General features: G+C 38.7%; 1 long non-coding RNA gene across 1 annotated transcript; it reads left to right on the forward strand.

Moving 5' to 3' along the window:
• Positions 1-3,323: 3,323 nt before the first annotated feature.
• Positions 3,324-14,606, forward strand: LOC121948770. The gene is made up of 4 exons (XR_006106183.1): positions 3,324-3,382; positions 5,540-5,643; positions 12,548-12,722; positions 14,403-14,606. It is a non-coding gene; the product is annotated as an uncharacterized LOC121948770 (long non-coding RNA).
• The last annotated feature ends 2,604 nt before the right edge of the window (positions 14,607-17,210 follow it).

Here is a 17,210-nt window from a genome sequence, read left to right on the forward strand (position 1 = left end):
GGAGATATATTTTTTTTCTATTTGCATGTAAATAGAATACGATTTGACAGTGCAGTGTCTGGTTAGATGCACTTGTAATTGAATTAAAATAAAGACAATTATAACCATAAATTGGCCGTAATTCGACATATCCCAGATTGGGATTAGCAGCAGCATAGCTCCTTTTATTAGATCTGCTTTGCAAAAAAAAAGACTAAGTTATAAAGAGGGGTCTGGTCAGAAAACTATATAAAAACATACCTCTTGAGTCTTATTTAGCTATTTATGAGTTTCTTTTTGCATGTAAGCAGAATCACATTTAACAGTGCATTGACCAACAATATGCACTTATTTTCGGCTGTGCTTAAATTTTGATTCGCAATTTAATAAAAGGTGAATTATAGCCATAAATAAGTTAAGCAAGGGCAGCTTTGTTGGAGCAGGCAGTGCAGCTGGGAGATCATTTTGGTCTCCTGATTGGATAAAGGCAGAGCAGACCACGCCTGCTCAGTGGAGGGTAATATTTACATACGGGGGAGGAAGTAGCCCTACTGTAGGCTAACTATTAATGAGAGCAAGAGGTGCTAACAGCCATTGGTTCATATCTACACAGGGCATCCTAATCATAGACAGGCGTTTTGTAATAATTAAAAAGACAGATATTTGTTGTGAGAGATGATGGAGAGAGAGCCTGCAGCAGTGGAGGTTTTCATGTTGGACCACCGGCGGAGAGGCAGCCTTTCATTCAAAGTGTTTGAAGTAGAATAAAAGAGCTGCAGTCACTGCTGCTTCCTCTGCTTCTTTACAGGCTGTAGGAGAAATATCCTGTCCCCACTGCACCAAAAACAAGACAATTCTTTAATCAGACCTCGAGGAAAGTTGGTGCGCACAGAACATATCGCGATGACTCCTCCGCAGCATTCATCTCCATCCCAAGAGGGCTTTTATTTTTTATTTTCTCTGCACGCGCTGGCTCCAGAGACAAGAAGGAGCGCGAGTTGTGGAGACGTCGCAGGAGAAATTAAGATCAGTAAGAAAATGTTCCTTGACTTTTGTTAAACGCGGGTTTTGTGGATTATCATCGGATCTAGACTGAATTTCACAACAAATCGGTGAACGGAAGTGAGAAGAGAAAGGATTTCACCTCAAAACAAAGCCTGACAAGAACTACAGATGGACTGGCGCTTAGTCTGAACTGGTTTCAGAACTGCAGAGTGGTTTGGAGCAGGGGACATGAAAGATAAAATGGGCCTGAAGGTCTGCTTTGGTTTTACAGAATCCCACAACTTATTTATTTCTCGTAGCCTAATGGAGCAATAGTTCTGTGACTTCTGCTGTTATCTCTCAAACTGATGATTTGAGGAAACTTACTGTAGAGTGTAGGATGCATTATTGTTGTTGACTCTAATGTAATTCAATCAAACCAGAAGTGCTAATACACAACAAATAGATTAAAAGCTGGAGTGCAGGATCCAGTTTCAGAGAAATCAGATTTAAAATAATTTGCCTCTTTCATCCTTTGTGATGAGAAAGTTACAAGATTACATTTGACCTGTGCACGTTTGTTTATTTACTTGTTAATACTTTTCTCTTGTCTTTTCCAGACTGAAAAACAAAACAGCTTGAATATAAACTACATTTTGCGTATTTAATTGCATTTCTTCTGAACATGTTTCAAAGAACAACATGATGGTATTTATTAACATGAATGAAATCGAGTGCCTTCTTTTATTGTGCCAATATGTGATGTAGAAGTTGCTTTTATGAAATTGCCTGTGATTACATTGAATTTTTTATTTATATTAATTGAAGAGAATGTTTTATGTTGTGTTGTGTACCACACAACAGAATTTGGAAGACACCATGTAACCAAACATAACTCACATTTTAATTTCCCTTCATTTTACTTGTGATTATTTTTGTCAAACTTGACATGTTCAATAAAAACAATGTTTAAAAGAAGATAAAAGAGAATGTTTTAGTATCTAAAATACATTTTTTCTATAAATAAAGGACTTGAAATTGTGCTTTTATTTTTGTGTTTTGCTTCATAATTTCTTACATAATCATGCAAATTGGAGGAGATTACAAAATATAATTTTGGTTTTGTTTTTCCCATGTAGTCCTCTTCACTCCTCCACATTGCTCGTATTATGAGTTTCTATAACCAATTTCAAATCCTATCATATTTTGTTTCAGTTTATTATCTGACAGACAGGATATATTTTCTTTCCTCATTTGTGTTGATTTCCAGTACCTCTTTGGTATCAGACATCAGGAGGAAGGACATCTGATCTGTATCACTCACCCTGACCATCTGTAAATCCTGACAGAGGGTGTGAATGTTAGAGGACACTGTTGTCAGAAGTCCTTCCTGTCCTCTGGCCTCTGCTGTCATTAAGGATCCACCACACAGAGTGGAGGTGAATAAGCAGAGGAGGCAGACACTCTGTTCATGTTGGGGGCATCTGTGTTGTTTGCCAACTCATAAAGCCTACACTGCATTTTTCCACCCGAAAGGAAACAGGCTGTAACACTGCAGAGCTGTATCACATCCATGTGAATACTTGTTATTTTTGTTTTGTTGTAGGAGGCTACATCTGTCCTTCTGTAGGTATAATCTTAAAGGGAGTATATTGCATGTTGATCCATGAACACTAAGCAAAGTAAAATAATCCCAAAATGACCAAATAAAGTATTTGTTAAAGGTGAAGAGCAAATAATAAGACAGCTGCACTGGATGCCATCTCACTATTTTGCATTATTTAGGCTTCATCTTCAGCCCCTAAAACCTTTAATTGACAGCTAACATCATATTCAAAAATGAATATTTTCCTTTTACTTATATCACTGTTCATGAATCTAGATTATTTAGGTGCGAGTTGTCGAGTGTTGGAGATATTGGCTGTAGAGATCTCTGCATTATCTCCAATATAATTGAACTCTAGTGGTGCTCACAATGACACAGAAATACATCTGAAAAATTCAACGACATTGTCTCTCAAGATAATCCACAGAATTTAACAGTTTCACATATGAATTATTTTCTTTTTACTGAACTACACCCACCAACTGCACCAATGCCAGAGGGAAAAATGGACAAGAGACGCTTTCTTGTGACAGTGTGAGATGTAAACATTGATAGTAGGTAGTTCAGTGGTGCTATGAGAGTTAGCAGAAGATGCACGCTGCTGTGATGAGCAGGTCTGAAGGAGGAGCAGGTCTGAGGAGGAGCAGGTCTGGAGGAGGAGCAGGTCTGAGGAGGAGCAGGTCTGAGGAGGTGTGGTGAAGGAGGAGGAGCCTGGCTTGATTGAGGGTGACTGAATTCAGGTGTGGTCCCTTTCCTGCACCACTGGCAGCAGAAACCTGGGTTCCCTGGTAACAATGTTGGACTGAGTAAAATGTGAGTTATAAAATATTAAGTTGAAATTATTTGCATTGTGTTAGCTGGTAGCGAAACATTTGCATTAGATTTTGTGATGATTTGTATTTGATTAAGTTAATTTTAATTAATACTTGTTACAATCTCAGTTCAGTGTAAAAACTAGCAGCAGCAACACTGATAGGTGCCAGACTTCCTTGATGTTTGCGACATTAAACAAAATTTAGGTGGATTCTTGGATGGCTCATTGTGCCTGATCACACAACCATGGTCTGTGGATTATTTTGAGTAACCGAGTCGTGATATCTGGAAAGAAACTTTGTTGCTGAGTTTTTCAAATGTATATTTTGGAGCTTTGAGCACCACAGACCAAGTGTCATCTATAGTTCCATAAATTGGAGAAAAGGCCAACACATTCTCAAACCACCTTGTCAAATATTGCAGCTTAGTCAGTGGACTTTTTTACATTTACATATGAAGCACTAGCTATCTGCCTACATCTGATGTGCTGGGATGCCATGTCAATTTACACCTGTAACATGCATTATCTTTTAAAATACACTTCAATTTCACAGACAGTTTACAGTTTTGCCCATTAAATGCATACAGTTTTTCAAGGTAAACTTGCATAGTAAAACACCTGGTATTTAAGTGTATTTCCTTGTACAACAAAAGCATGTGGTAAGGCATAGAAAAAGCAACTCAAAAACATCATAAACATTCACACTGGAAGCAAACAGCAGGCTCCCAAGTGAAAGTTTTGGGTTTGTTGGGCCCATCCACTTCCTCTCCCACTCAACTGACACAGTGTGGCAGCATATCATACTGCTGCACTGTGAACTGATGCTACTCAGCCGCATATCAAACCACCTCGAAAGGTACCTTTTTGTGTCAGTGTCTGACACTGAAATTACTGACCAAGCCTCTGAATTTAACAATTTGGGAATGGGAACGGGCTGAGACGGCAGGCATCTCTACGGCTGATATCTCCACTATTCTGCAACTCACACCAAAACAATTAAGACTGATAAATAGCGCTTCAGGTAAGAGGACAAATATTTATTGTTGATTTTTGGGTGAACTGTCCCTTTAAAAATGAATTTTTACTCTGCCAGCCCCTGGTCTCTGCAGCTGACTGTAATGGATTCCCAGCGAAGTGTAGGTGGTCCTTTGTTTTGCACAGTACGCCATAACAGCAGGGCTGTGGGTTGATGCATGCATTATAGAAACTATGAAGAAAGATATGATTTGATTGGAAGCTGAAAATATGGATCTAAGCACACTGAGTTTTGAGTCGAGGATGGCTTGCTGATTCATAAAACACTGCAACCAAACTGCTAAGAATAACTGCAGCTGAGGAACCTCCTCACATTGATCATGCATGTTGTCACAGAAACTGATGTGCGTGGATTTATCGCAGCTCTTATGTGTTAGTGATATTGATATAATTGTAACTATAATAAATGACTCGCTCCTCTGGGTATGATTTAGGGGGCTTGGCCAAAAGGCTCTTCTCCTCCTTCCTCATGTGAAAGATAGCTCACTGATGTGAGGAAACCTGAAGTAACTCATACATTACCCGAGCCTTGACTACAATGCTCTGCTAGTCTATATCAAAAAGTATTAGTGCCTCTACCCTTTTCTGATGCTCATATGGATTTCTTTCACGGCATTTTCTGTATGAAATTATGAGTGAATAAATTGCATCTTCATTTATCTTCGAAAAACCCTTCTGTGCTGACTGCGATACTCAGCTCTCAGCGCTTTACATAATTATATTAGTCTTCTGCTACACCACGAAATTGATTGCCCAGGAAAATGAACCTGGCTTTGCTATAAATTACACCTATGGATCATAAGAAATGTGTTATTTTGTTTAAAATAGTACCTAATATAATTAGAGCTCTAATTCATGGCAAGCTACAAGTGTGCCTATTACAGTAACAGGGTTTGGAATTTAATCTGTCTGCTGGATAAAGAATGATCCTGTGTGGTTTTCATTTGTAATCCCAGACACATTATTTCAGTAAAATAGTCTGTGACTTTTAGATATGAGAGATGGATTGTTGAATGAATAAGTATATTCATAAGTTTTAGTATTAAAGTTAACAATTCATCCATGGAAGGAAGTTTCAACATCAATCCCACAGTCTGTCCTCTCTAACTTCTCCTTCACAGTGGACAGAAACTGGATCCCGCTTCCCTGGAGGTCTTGGCTCTGCTGAGGATCTAAGGTGCATCTCTATCAGTCTGACACACAGGATGGTTTATGGACAACAGAGGTAATATCGTATTGAAAGAAAATTCACTGTAGAGAAATGATATCTGAAATATTAAAACCAGCTTGGAGTATGTGGCATGAAAATCAATAGACCAAAAATCAGCAATGCGTTAGTATGTCCCGAAAACATTATGACTTTCCCTGTTTCTATGCAAAGCTTAATTTTTATGAAAGGCCAAATAATTTCCCGAAACAGCCAAGCACTGTTTGTTTTAGCAAATGTTATTCAAACAGGAGGAAACAGCACATTTCTTAGGGACTATTTTAAGCCGTGGGTTATTCGCTCTAGCAAGTATTTACAGCAGCAGGACAGTGTAGGTGGCATTGACTTGAAAATAAACTACAGTGTACACAATCATGGCAATGAAGCAAGCATGTCACTCAGTGTAACAACGTGACTAATTGCTGTATTTTTCATAGTTTTTGGACAACAGCTGAGATTAATAACTCAGAGAAAAACCCAAACGCCAGCATAAATGTCGGCATTGTACATTTCTGCAAACCACGAACATGTATACATTTATATGCTTCATTTGCTAATAAGTTCAAACGTTAAATTTCCGTTTCAAATTTTATTTTTTTGTGTCATGTTTTGACTTAAAATATGCAGTATTGCCACCACAAACATGGCCAGCGCCAAACTTACCTTTAAAAAATAGCCGGCTGATGTTGCAACAATCAACATATGCCGACAGGCACTTTAAAAAATACATGATTGTTTTCGTCCCAAAGATGGTTGGAAATGTCACAACAAGTCCTCAAAAAACACAGCTGGTCTCAAACACTGGTCTACAGCTTGGCAGCAGTTTTGCATCCATCATCTCATACTTCTCCTGATTAGAAACTCAGCTCATATACATGTTATGTAACTTTAGAAACAATTATATGATATATATGAAATGTACAAATGTAACATATCCTTGGTTTGCAGAATTTACAGTGCCAGCCTTGTTTTCCTGCCGACCATGCTGCAGAGGAAAAGAAATATAAGGCAAAAAAGCTAAAAAGAAAAGAAACACTTATTAGCAGGTTTAATTAGTTGAAGGTTTAGGACTTTTCATGAGATTAGAGGACAATAACAAAAAATACATCATGTCACTGTGTATCTGTGAAATATCAAATCAAAAAAGAGCAATTTAGCTTTGTTCAGGGTAATTAAATTTATATTGTGTTAAACACACATTGCAAATATTCAGTGTGACACTGAATTTATCTAAATCTTTAAAGGCAACATTGTTTTACAATACATCTCAAGCTTTAACCCTTTCTACAGGTCAACTGTGACATTTAGATCAAGTTTGACATCTCTTGTGTCATTTTACAACTTGATACAAACATGTTACAAATTTAAAGCCAGTGTCCATATTTCCTCACTCTCTCAAACCCCTAAGTCTTCCTGAGACAGCTGTTCTGAGTTTCAGATCTCAAAAAGTAGATGGCTGAGTAGTGCATAGACAAGGTAGAGGTTATTTCCTCAAAGTATTTAAGAATCGAGGTAATTACTATTTAGGCACAAAAATGTAAATGTATTGTGTTTCTTTTATCGAGTACACCTTATCAAGTCTAAAATTCGCCTATTTTCACTTAACAGAGGACATTTTTGGTAAACTATTATCTGGCTTTGTAGAGATGACGTCTTTCATTAACATACAGAAACAGTGTTCTTTATCCCCTTTATAATCCTCCTTCGCATTGTACTAAGCCACAGTATGAATCTTACATTTTAAAACTACCCAAATGCAAAGCCACATTTCCCTCCTCCATTGTCCTCCTTACCTACAGCCCTCTGCATCACAATCTAAAATCCAAGAGCACAGTGGCAGCATGCAGGGTTAAGTAATTCTGCACCATCGAGAAAGACATTTGATTTCATTTGTAGTGTGTCTTGCAGCTGGCGGAGGTGAGCCCACCTTTGGCTGCGGGAGGAGTGAAGCGGCACACATATCTAGTGTTGGGAGACACAAAATTGACAATGCATTTATCTTTGAATAATGTAAATGTCCTGAGAATACAGTGGCAGTGGTCCTGGTGTGTCCGCCGAGGGCGCAGGGCTGTCAGACGCTGAGCACTCTGGCCCTGCTGCAGCATAATGTGGCCTCCAGCTCCCCTAGAGCATCCCGCTGCTCGGCTCTGCTCTGCCTCAGGCCCACATTCCTGCTTCGGCACACTGCACATGCTCCCCTCTTAATTTACACTCTGGTAGGAGAGGGAGTTAATGCAGAAAAGCCTGCCAAGAAGAATCTTATCTGCTCTTCCTCTTTAAAGGTGAGGTAGTTTCGAGCACAATATATTGAATAGAGGAGTGGAGGGTGATGGTATTTGTTTTGTTTTTTTGAGCACACCCTATCTGCTCATTTGAAGATGCAATATTTGGTAATCTAAATGCATAAAACATAAAATGAAATCTATGTGATGCAAGTATGCATTTCCAGTGTTTGAATAGCTTCTATTATTTTAAGTAGTTGGCTTAACTTCAATGGTTCTATGAATACTGTGAGTTATTGTGTCCAAGAAATGTGCAGCTTGGTGACTAAAACATGTATTGTTTAAAATGGATGGTTCCTGGCAGGCTGACAGTGCTGTTCAGTGAGGCAAAGTGCCAGTAAATTGTTTGTCTTCTGCAGTGCTGCCCTATAATTCTTCTGGGAACCAATGGCATTGTGTTTGCCAAAGAGAATAATGATAGATGGGATAAAATCAAACTGGAGGATTTTTGGGATGCACTCTGACCACCAGGCATAATTTGAATACATTTGTGTCCCCAGAAACGACGCTGGCAATTGTTTGCACTTGTGTCTCCCTTGCCTCTTGTTTGTCCCATATAGGATTACTGATTTTATATAGATCATTTTGAATTTGCAAGTAATAATTAATATCGTCACATTTAATATACAATCGTTCCAATTTTGATTTGTATAAAGTCTCAGATGAATTAGTGAACCTGCACGTTTATGCACTGACAGCGATCGGCTCCTCCAGACCAACGGACCCCAACTGGGGCTGTCAAATTGTTGAGTGTTTAAATTGCGATTAATCTCAGAATTTCCAATGCTATTCATGATTAATTATATTTTTTGTCTCAAGTTTTCAAATCCATTGTTTTGCATTTCAAAATAGTTTTCTTACCTGACTGCCTCGATTAGTAATTGAATGAAGTGGGCATGTCTGTAAGAACCCATTTTTATTCAGATAACTTGAGGTCAGAGGTCAAGGGACTCTTGTGAAATGGCCATGTCGTTTTTTCACCCCCAAAAATGAAACCGTGTCATTTTGTGATCCCTCGTCTCATGTTACAAATTTTACTCTGATGTGGCCTATTCTTAAAGATTATTTTTTGGGGGCATTTTCGTTTTATTCGTAGGACAGTTGAAGAGAGACAGGAAAGGTGGGAGAGAAAGGGGAGGAATGACATGCTGCAAGGGGCCCCAGGCTGGACTGGAACCTGGGCTGCTGCAGAAGCCTCAGGCCTATGGGGCACACACCTTATCTGGTTAGCTAAAGGCCACAAGTCAGGAACATTTTTCCAAATATTTGCATGAAAAAAGCTAAGATAAACAAATTTTTAAAAAAGAGAGAAAGATTTATCTTGTTGCCCCTTGAAGGAGACCCCCAGGTTGGAACACTGGCCCTAGACCACATGTTTGATGCAACAATACATGTCACTCTGTAAAAAGCACTGGCTCGTAATGCCTCCACTTCTGAGGCGTGAATGTAAATGTGCAATCTGCCTGTTCAAGTGTCCTGTTGGCCCAACAACAGGAGCAGGTCCCCATCTGTTCTCTCTCTGAAGCGCCCAGACAATACATTTCCCCCGCCAGACCTTCCCATTTGCTCGAGCAGAGGTTTCCCAGCCATTTCTTAGGTTACAGGCGGGGTAAGTGCTTCCACCATGTGCTCACAGCTCTCTGATCTCTGACCGGAACTAGTTGTACCTGATTTGCAGACAGAGTTTAGATTTTTGGTGCTGAGTAATATTTAAATGTGCTGCCCTTGGCTTGCAGTCCCTTTTGTTGCTGTTGCTGCAATTCCACTGGATGCGAGCAGCGAAAGACGAGCGTGGCTGTCATTGGAGTGTGATTTGTTGCAAGCCCAGCCTTGCCAACTGTGAGGCACTGAGGTGTGACCACAGAGATGCCTAAAATCTCCAGTTGCCTCAGGGCCAGCCAGTCAATTACACAATACTGTCTACCCTGAGCAATGACATGTGCTCAATAATGGACCAAAGGCAAAGAGTAAAACACATCTAAAAACTGTTAACACCAAAGCCATTGCTAGAATATTCTGGGTCAGATATTATCATTATGTCATATGAAGTTGTGGTCAGTGGTGAAAATGCATGAGTGTGTCTGTGTGAGCGTCTGGTTGCAGCATAGTCAATTGTTTTTTAGGACTTAGTTGCATGTATTTTCAGCAGTTTATCTCAAAAGAGTAACATTTTGGTTACTTGCGGACCTCAACTGTTTATGAGGACCATGTGTGGGAAACTCCAAGAGGGTCTCCTGTTCAAAGAAACCTGCCTCTCCTTTGTGAGACACTTTATCGTGTGGATGCAGATGTGCTTTTTGTTGGAACCTTGCACCTCATCCATTACCCTCGGCCTGCCAGAGAGATAGTGGAGAGTGAATCCATTCAAAAGGACCAAGACAGAGACTGCTGCTCAACTGAACTTTCTGTGAACTAGGCTCAACAGCGGGATCCATGCATCAAAAAAATAAGTAATTTCTCCTCGCTGCTCTGGCCTGTGTTTCATACAGATTGCTACTATCAACACGTCCGGCATCCTCATGTATCAATCTGTCAATCTGATATTCGTTTGAGCACTGTATCTGTCTCCAGAGATTCAATAGGGACGAAGACTGAGCTGGGAATTTTGTGACTATCTTGTCTAGTTGAATCAAGATCTCACTCTGCAGTCTGTTGAGATACTATATTTAGGGGGGGGTGTGCTTCAGTGGAACACAGTGGTTTCAGTGATGGGGTTCAGATTGTAAAAACAGCTGTGCATTCATTCTATATTTAAAAACTGAAGCGAAACTTTTTACTGGGAATTGTAAATACGCCATAATATTTACATACTGAATCAGCATAAACGCCATTGATCATACAGCATATTAAATGGGAAAGAAATCAACAAATAAATACAGCTTAAAAGCCTTATGGTAGTGTTATCTTACAGTTTGCATTCCCAAACAGATTGTTTCATATTGGTTGATTTTCCTGATGAGATAACGAATTGTTGTATGATGGCTGAGGAAGAAATCCTAAGGTTAAACTTGTAAATTTTAAAGGAAAAAAACTTTAATGTTCTCTGAGATTAATGTAGAAAATTCATGAGAAAAATCTCACAGATTTACAAGGAAAAATGTGGATATTCTAAAAAATCAGAAGTTTATATTTTTTTAAAGAAAAAATTAAATTCTCTAAGATTAACTGCCAGAAAGTCAGGGGACAAACTGACATATGGGGGGAGTTGTGGTGGATGAATTGGTAAAGCACAGGACTTTCACCCAGGAGACTGGAGTTTGTTTCCCATGTTAGCTTATCGTTTTTACCGTTTACTTATTTGAGTTTTCAGATGTATAAATTTGCTGAATGCACATTTTGTATATAAACTTTAGCAGAATAGTAGACTAGGCCTGTTCGTGTTAACATCACATTTCAACGGACAGGTAATCTTGAGCTTCAGGTGACAGCAAATCGTGTATTTCAACATTAGCAGGGACACATATTAGCGGTTGGTCCCAGGATACTCCCCAAAGGAAATTTTGAGTGTCAAACACATCCTTTCCTGCATTCTAGTGGGTATTTCTGCACCAATATATGCGTTTTCTGCATCAGTTTAGGATGGAAATGTCATCTTACTCCCTGCTTTAAAGCTGCTTCTTCGTCTTTTCATTTTATGGCAGATTGCAAACATTGCTTTTGAGTTTACATGCTGCCATCACCTACTTTACCATAGGCATTGTTGCATCTATGAGTTGTGTAGTAATTTTGATTGAAAATTAATCTTTTCTGGCCTAGAAACACTGATATCTTGCTGTTCAATTGGTTGAAAACTATTTATCCATTTACTAATGGCTATTTTTCTCTTCTGAATATGGCCTCAATCCAAACAGTTTGACCAGCTCTGCCTTATGTGGACCCTTCATGTGATCACAAAGAAAACAAAAATACAGAGCACATACACAGGCAGCTTTGTTATTAGCTACTCATTGTTGATATGAAGGCTGTTATGTTGATGGTCCTGAAGTGATGTTTCACAGTAGAAATTGTGTTGTTTTTGCTTTATTAGAAATCGCTCATGTGAGAGAGAGATAAAGGAAACTGAAAGGTTGACATTTGGAGTACAAACATAAAGGCCTTTTTTTTTTTTTGCCTGCTCGGTAATGGTACTGCGACTCTGGCACTATTGACATAGACCTTGGGTTGTTATATGAAAAGTCTGTGCACACAATTTAATTTCTGTCAGCAGTCAAGCTCCACAGCCACAATGGATTTCTTTTATGCCCTAGCCTCTGACTCTCACCGAGCATCTGTGTGAGCTGGAAACACAGTTTCTGCACAGCTCCTTCCTCTCCTCCACCCGCTGCCTCTGCCCTTAAGGTGCATTTCATCCACATAGAAAATGAAGTTATATCTGAACTTCGACCAATAGTCTCGCTAGCCCAGGGGGAAAGCACTGTAAGGAGCTCGCCTTAGTATGACCAAGCAGCGACTGCACACAAGTCCATCAATCTCTCTCTGTTCTACAGTGCCTCTAATGACTGCATACATAACATAACCATCTTCTCTGTTTGAAAACCTTCGCCAATGTGAAATTTGCTGTTTCTGTTAGAAATCATGTTAAACTGCATTCTGTTTAAATTATTTTGCTTTACTTAAATGCTATTTCTTTCTTTTTCCAGCTGCAATTTCTTGTACAAGTCATAAAGATCCCACATGGTGTTACATCCTCAGACCTCTTGTCCTGAAGCAGCATGTTGAGGGCTGGATTACGTCCAAAAGTCTCTCGTGAAAAATGTGTTTCTGACAACCTGGGTGCAGTAACTCTTGAAAATGTGACTGTTTCCGATCCTAATGGTATGTAGCAGAGCAGTGTGTTCATGGCTCTTTTGCTTATGGTGACTGACAGCACTCTAGTCAGGGCTGACTGACAGGAAAATAAATGACGTGATTTTCTTCTTGGGAAGTGCTGACATTAGACTTCAACAGTCGAGGTTTGGTTGGAGGAATGTGATTTTCTACTAATGTGACTCGTGTTCGGAGCTGTTTCCTCACAGTGAATCTGTGCACAGAGCAATGCCACATAATATTTTGTCTCATTGAGCATGACTATATCACGCTCCATGTATTCAGGATCTGACCTGACTCAAACTCCTAGAGAATCCAATGAGCATGTTTTTGACTTATATGAAATCAGTGAAATAGCTGCATCAACAAAGCATGATGCAAAAAACACATCAACTTTATTTGGATCTCTAAATTTAAAGCTGCTGTAACGAGTATTTTTCTGTGACCAACTGTTTTGGTTCACTCTTACGGCTCTCATCAACATAATTTCCAGATGCATAAACTAGATGTTTTCAATGGAAAAGTTCTGATAATTTTATACTACCCTGCAAGCAAACAGCAGACACAGTTAGTGACTAGCTGCTGGACATGGTGGCGCATTTAGCAGCTTAAGAGACTAATTTTGTCCTCGGGAGTTGGTGGAGACCAAAAACAGAGCTGAAAGCTAAGTCCTCTGTGTATTTTAATCCTCTGTATGTTGTATACAGCTCTTTTAAACCTTGATAAAGACTCTTAAGCAGAGATTTCACCTGCATGTCCTTACATTGCATCACAAGCTTGTCACAGTTACAGGACCTTTGTGTCATAAGCCACTGATAATCAATAAAAAGACTGCACCACAAACTGAGAACAGAAACATAGGATGCCTCTTTACTGTGGCACTGTGAAATCTCATTAATGACATGTTGCTAACCTTCTCTCATTAGAGTCATCCCATCATAAATCACACCTCCTGCCACTGGGACGTTGCCTCACACAAAACTATTATAGCTGTTTTTTTCTGTTTTAGTTTAGAGGTTTATACACTGTATATGTGTAAGTCAGTAAGAAACCCACAAATATATTGTCATCCATTAGCAGGTCGCCATAATTTCCTCCTCCTCAGTGGTTGTGTCCATCTGGTTGTCACGTGACGTGGGAGAGCCGCCTAAGAGATGGTGTGCCCTCTCAGATCGTTTGTCTTAATTAAAATTTAATGAAATGTGGCTCTCTTTACTATTGTGTCTTGCAGCTCATAAATGAAACATTGTACTTTGTAGCATTACTCACACAGCGCTCCATACATTGTTTATTTAAGCCAGCTGCAACAATAGTAAAGCCACTGCAATAGTATTTCAATCAGTATTGTTGAAAATACTGCTAGATGCATTTAATGAAGTCTTGAAAGGTCAAAGGATATTTGTTTTTAGGAGTGCTGCATTAAGGATGTAATGAATTATATATTTGGAGGAACACTATGCGACTTCTAACATCCACTAGTGTTGCCTTAATAGTGCAACTGAGGGTCAAATACCAACTGTAAGATATAATTTATGTCGAAGATAGTGAGACAAAGTCCTGACCTCACCCTCAGACTACTGTTCTACAAGCATCTGTGACTCAGTGACTTATGTCAATACATGTCACATGTCCATCCAAGTAGTTATTCTGTTGTTCTCTGCAACCACACTAACTCTCCTGTCATTTCAGATCCAGCCACTTCCTCCTGCCCTGCAGTAACCTCTTTTTCCACCATTCCCATCGCCTGATCCTCACAAAGTCACTGCTCGTTTCTAGCTTTCCAGCTTTTGATCTGCCTGTGTGACCTACTGCCTGAACTATGAATTGATGATTCTCTACCTTACATCCCTCTACTAAACTCCTTATATGAGTAGATTATCATGAGGAGATATTTTGTTGCCACAAACTACAAGAATCAGTAGAGTAATGTGTTGAACATGTTTACTATTCTGAGAAAGAAACCTCTCTGTTTTCTGAGAGTTCATGCATAGATATTAGCATCAAGTGATGTCAGGGTCTTGGATTATATTCTAAAAAAGTGGTTTTGCACAGCAATAGGTGACAGAGAAATTCCTGCTTATTTAAAATATCAACATACAATGTTAATCTGTTTTTGATTGTTTAATAAAAGTTTAACAGGCTCCATAAATACTTTGGTTATCAGCTTGATGCCATGCCATTACTTCAACGGCCCCACATTTTGAAGCCCCATTAGTTTAAAAAATGTCCTATTAGACCGAAAACCCATTTCTCAGAAAGCCCCTGATGTCAAAAACAAATGCCCATTGCTCCAAACTCCCATTTCTCTGAATATCGACACTCCATACAGTTGGATTTAGATTCCAAGCAGAGTTTGAGCCACAGATCCCAGGTGTTTTTACCGACCCTTCCCTGACTTTGACAGCAGCTTTTGTGCCACCAAACATCAATATTTTAAGCTAAAACATGATCATTTCCAAACCATAACCGATTAGTTTTGGTGCCTAAACTTGACCACACCTTCAACACAGTGTTATTGAGAAACATAAAGGTTCAACATATTCATTGCAACATAATGTTCAAATGTATCATATCAGAAATATACCATGCCAACATTTTTTTCATTTTTGAGGACTTGAGATTGAATGATCTAACTGCAAGTATAGTTTTTTAAATTTTTTTTTAGAAATGCAACTTTGGAGCAATGAGAGTTTGTTTTGGGGATAAGGGGCTCTCTGTGAAATGGGCAGTCACCATCAGTTGGCATGAGTTTTATGATTTCAGTGTATGTTCATAGAGTTGATAGAGGTGGCAGATTTATGGCTTTTGATGCAAAACCCATCATGTTGTTATGCTTGTAACATTTCAGAGAACAATTACAAACAGGTGTGCAGAGTCTCTTGGTCTGATCCTGTGCAGCTGATAAATAAAACACGTGACGTGCACTGATGCAGTTTGTCATGGGTGAAGCTTTGTACAGACTACTGGTATCTCTGTTTGAACCAACATAAGACATGCGCACATTGGCTATCCCACTGGTTCCCAATTGGTCCAGCTGTGGGGTTCAGCTTTCTACTTAGTCATTAGTTAAAGATCCACACATTAATAAAATTTTACATTTATAATTTTATTTCACAAATTGTAAACAACTGGTAGAACATCAAGGCATAAAACACATTGAAAGAAGAAATGACACTTTAAAATAAAAGCTCTGTGCCAGAAATTCACTGTACTACAATATAAGTGTCTTTTTTTACAAACTTGACACCTTCAGGAGTCACTTCCGTTCAGAATGGACCTGCCACCCAATTTTGGACCATGACCCACCATTTGGGAACCGCAGGGCCATCTTATGTCTGGTATATTTTTTAAGTTAAACAGCAGGATTTTTTTACATGCTGAAGTTACTTTTCTTATGCTAGTTACGTTACTTGTTGTGAGGGGCTTCTGTGCTTCTAACTGTTGTTTGTTGAACCTATATGTTTGAGGTGTCCTGTCTTAATTTATCTGACAGTTTTTTTCTCATTTCTCATTTTTACTTTGTATAGATTTATCAGTGTAAACAGAAATGATGAATTCTGAGATGGAAGAACTATTATGAGGTGCAAATTACAGGTGCAGGTCATCAGAGATGATTAAGCGTGATCTAATGAGTCTAATTCCCACCTTTGTCCAATATTGGGCTATTACCTTACGCCCAACTAGCTTTTTAATGTCCTTGCCTTACAGCCTTTAACACAAATTAGCTAAACTTAACCTGACCTCAATATCTCTGTGTTCTTGCTTTAATTTACAGGTGACAGACCTTCAGTGGAAAGCTGTTCATGTAGCTGCAAGCTTATTCACAGAACCTGTGTGTGTGCTTGTTTAAATGATTATGGTTCAGTATCCCAGCTAGCAAAGAGCGTTCCCACAACATTGGCTAACGTTACCTGCAAGCTGCAATTATGTTTTAAAGAAAACGTTTCAATCAAATGTTAATTGAACGTTTTAAGGATGTTTATCATTTAAAAAAAATGTTCCTTTAATGTTAAATGCTGAATAAGACGTAACATTATATCTGCAACATTCTTAGGATATTAAGAGGTGACAGGTTATAGTGTTATTTTATAAAACATTCCCACAATGTTACATGAGAATGAAGGAAGAACATTTTCAAAGCAACGTCCAGAACATATTGTTGAGACCTGAGATCACAGAATTGTTTTTAAATGAAAATTTAATGTACCATGATATTTCAACAAAAAAAACCCAAACCAATTTTTTTTAATGATTTTTAAAATTCTATTTTTAAAATGTATTTTCTTTTATTAATGTTTTTATGTTTATAGTGATGTTACCCCAACGTTATGGGAACTAAAAGAAAACTTGCTCCTGAAAATGTTATTAAAACATTGCATTGGTTGCATTGAACCATTCTCAGAACGTTTTTTGGTTCCGAAATTTGCTATCTGGGATACCTCGATAATATCTTGTTTTTCATTTTGTTTATTTTGTAGGCGTTTCCTTTGGGCTGTG

This window comes from Plectropomus leopardus, chromosome 10, assembly GCF_008729295.1.
Source record: "Plectropomus leopardus isolate mb chromosome 10, YSFRI_Pleo_2.0, whole genome shotgun sequence".
Taxonomy (NCBI): domain Eukaryota; kingdom Metazoa; phylum Chordata; class Actinopteri; order Perciformes; family Serranidae; genus Plectropomus; species Plectropomus leopardus.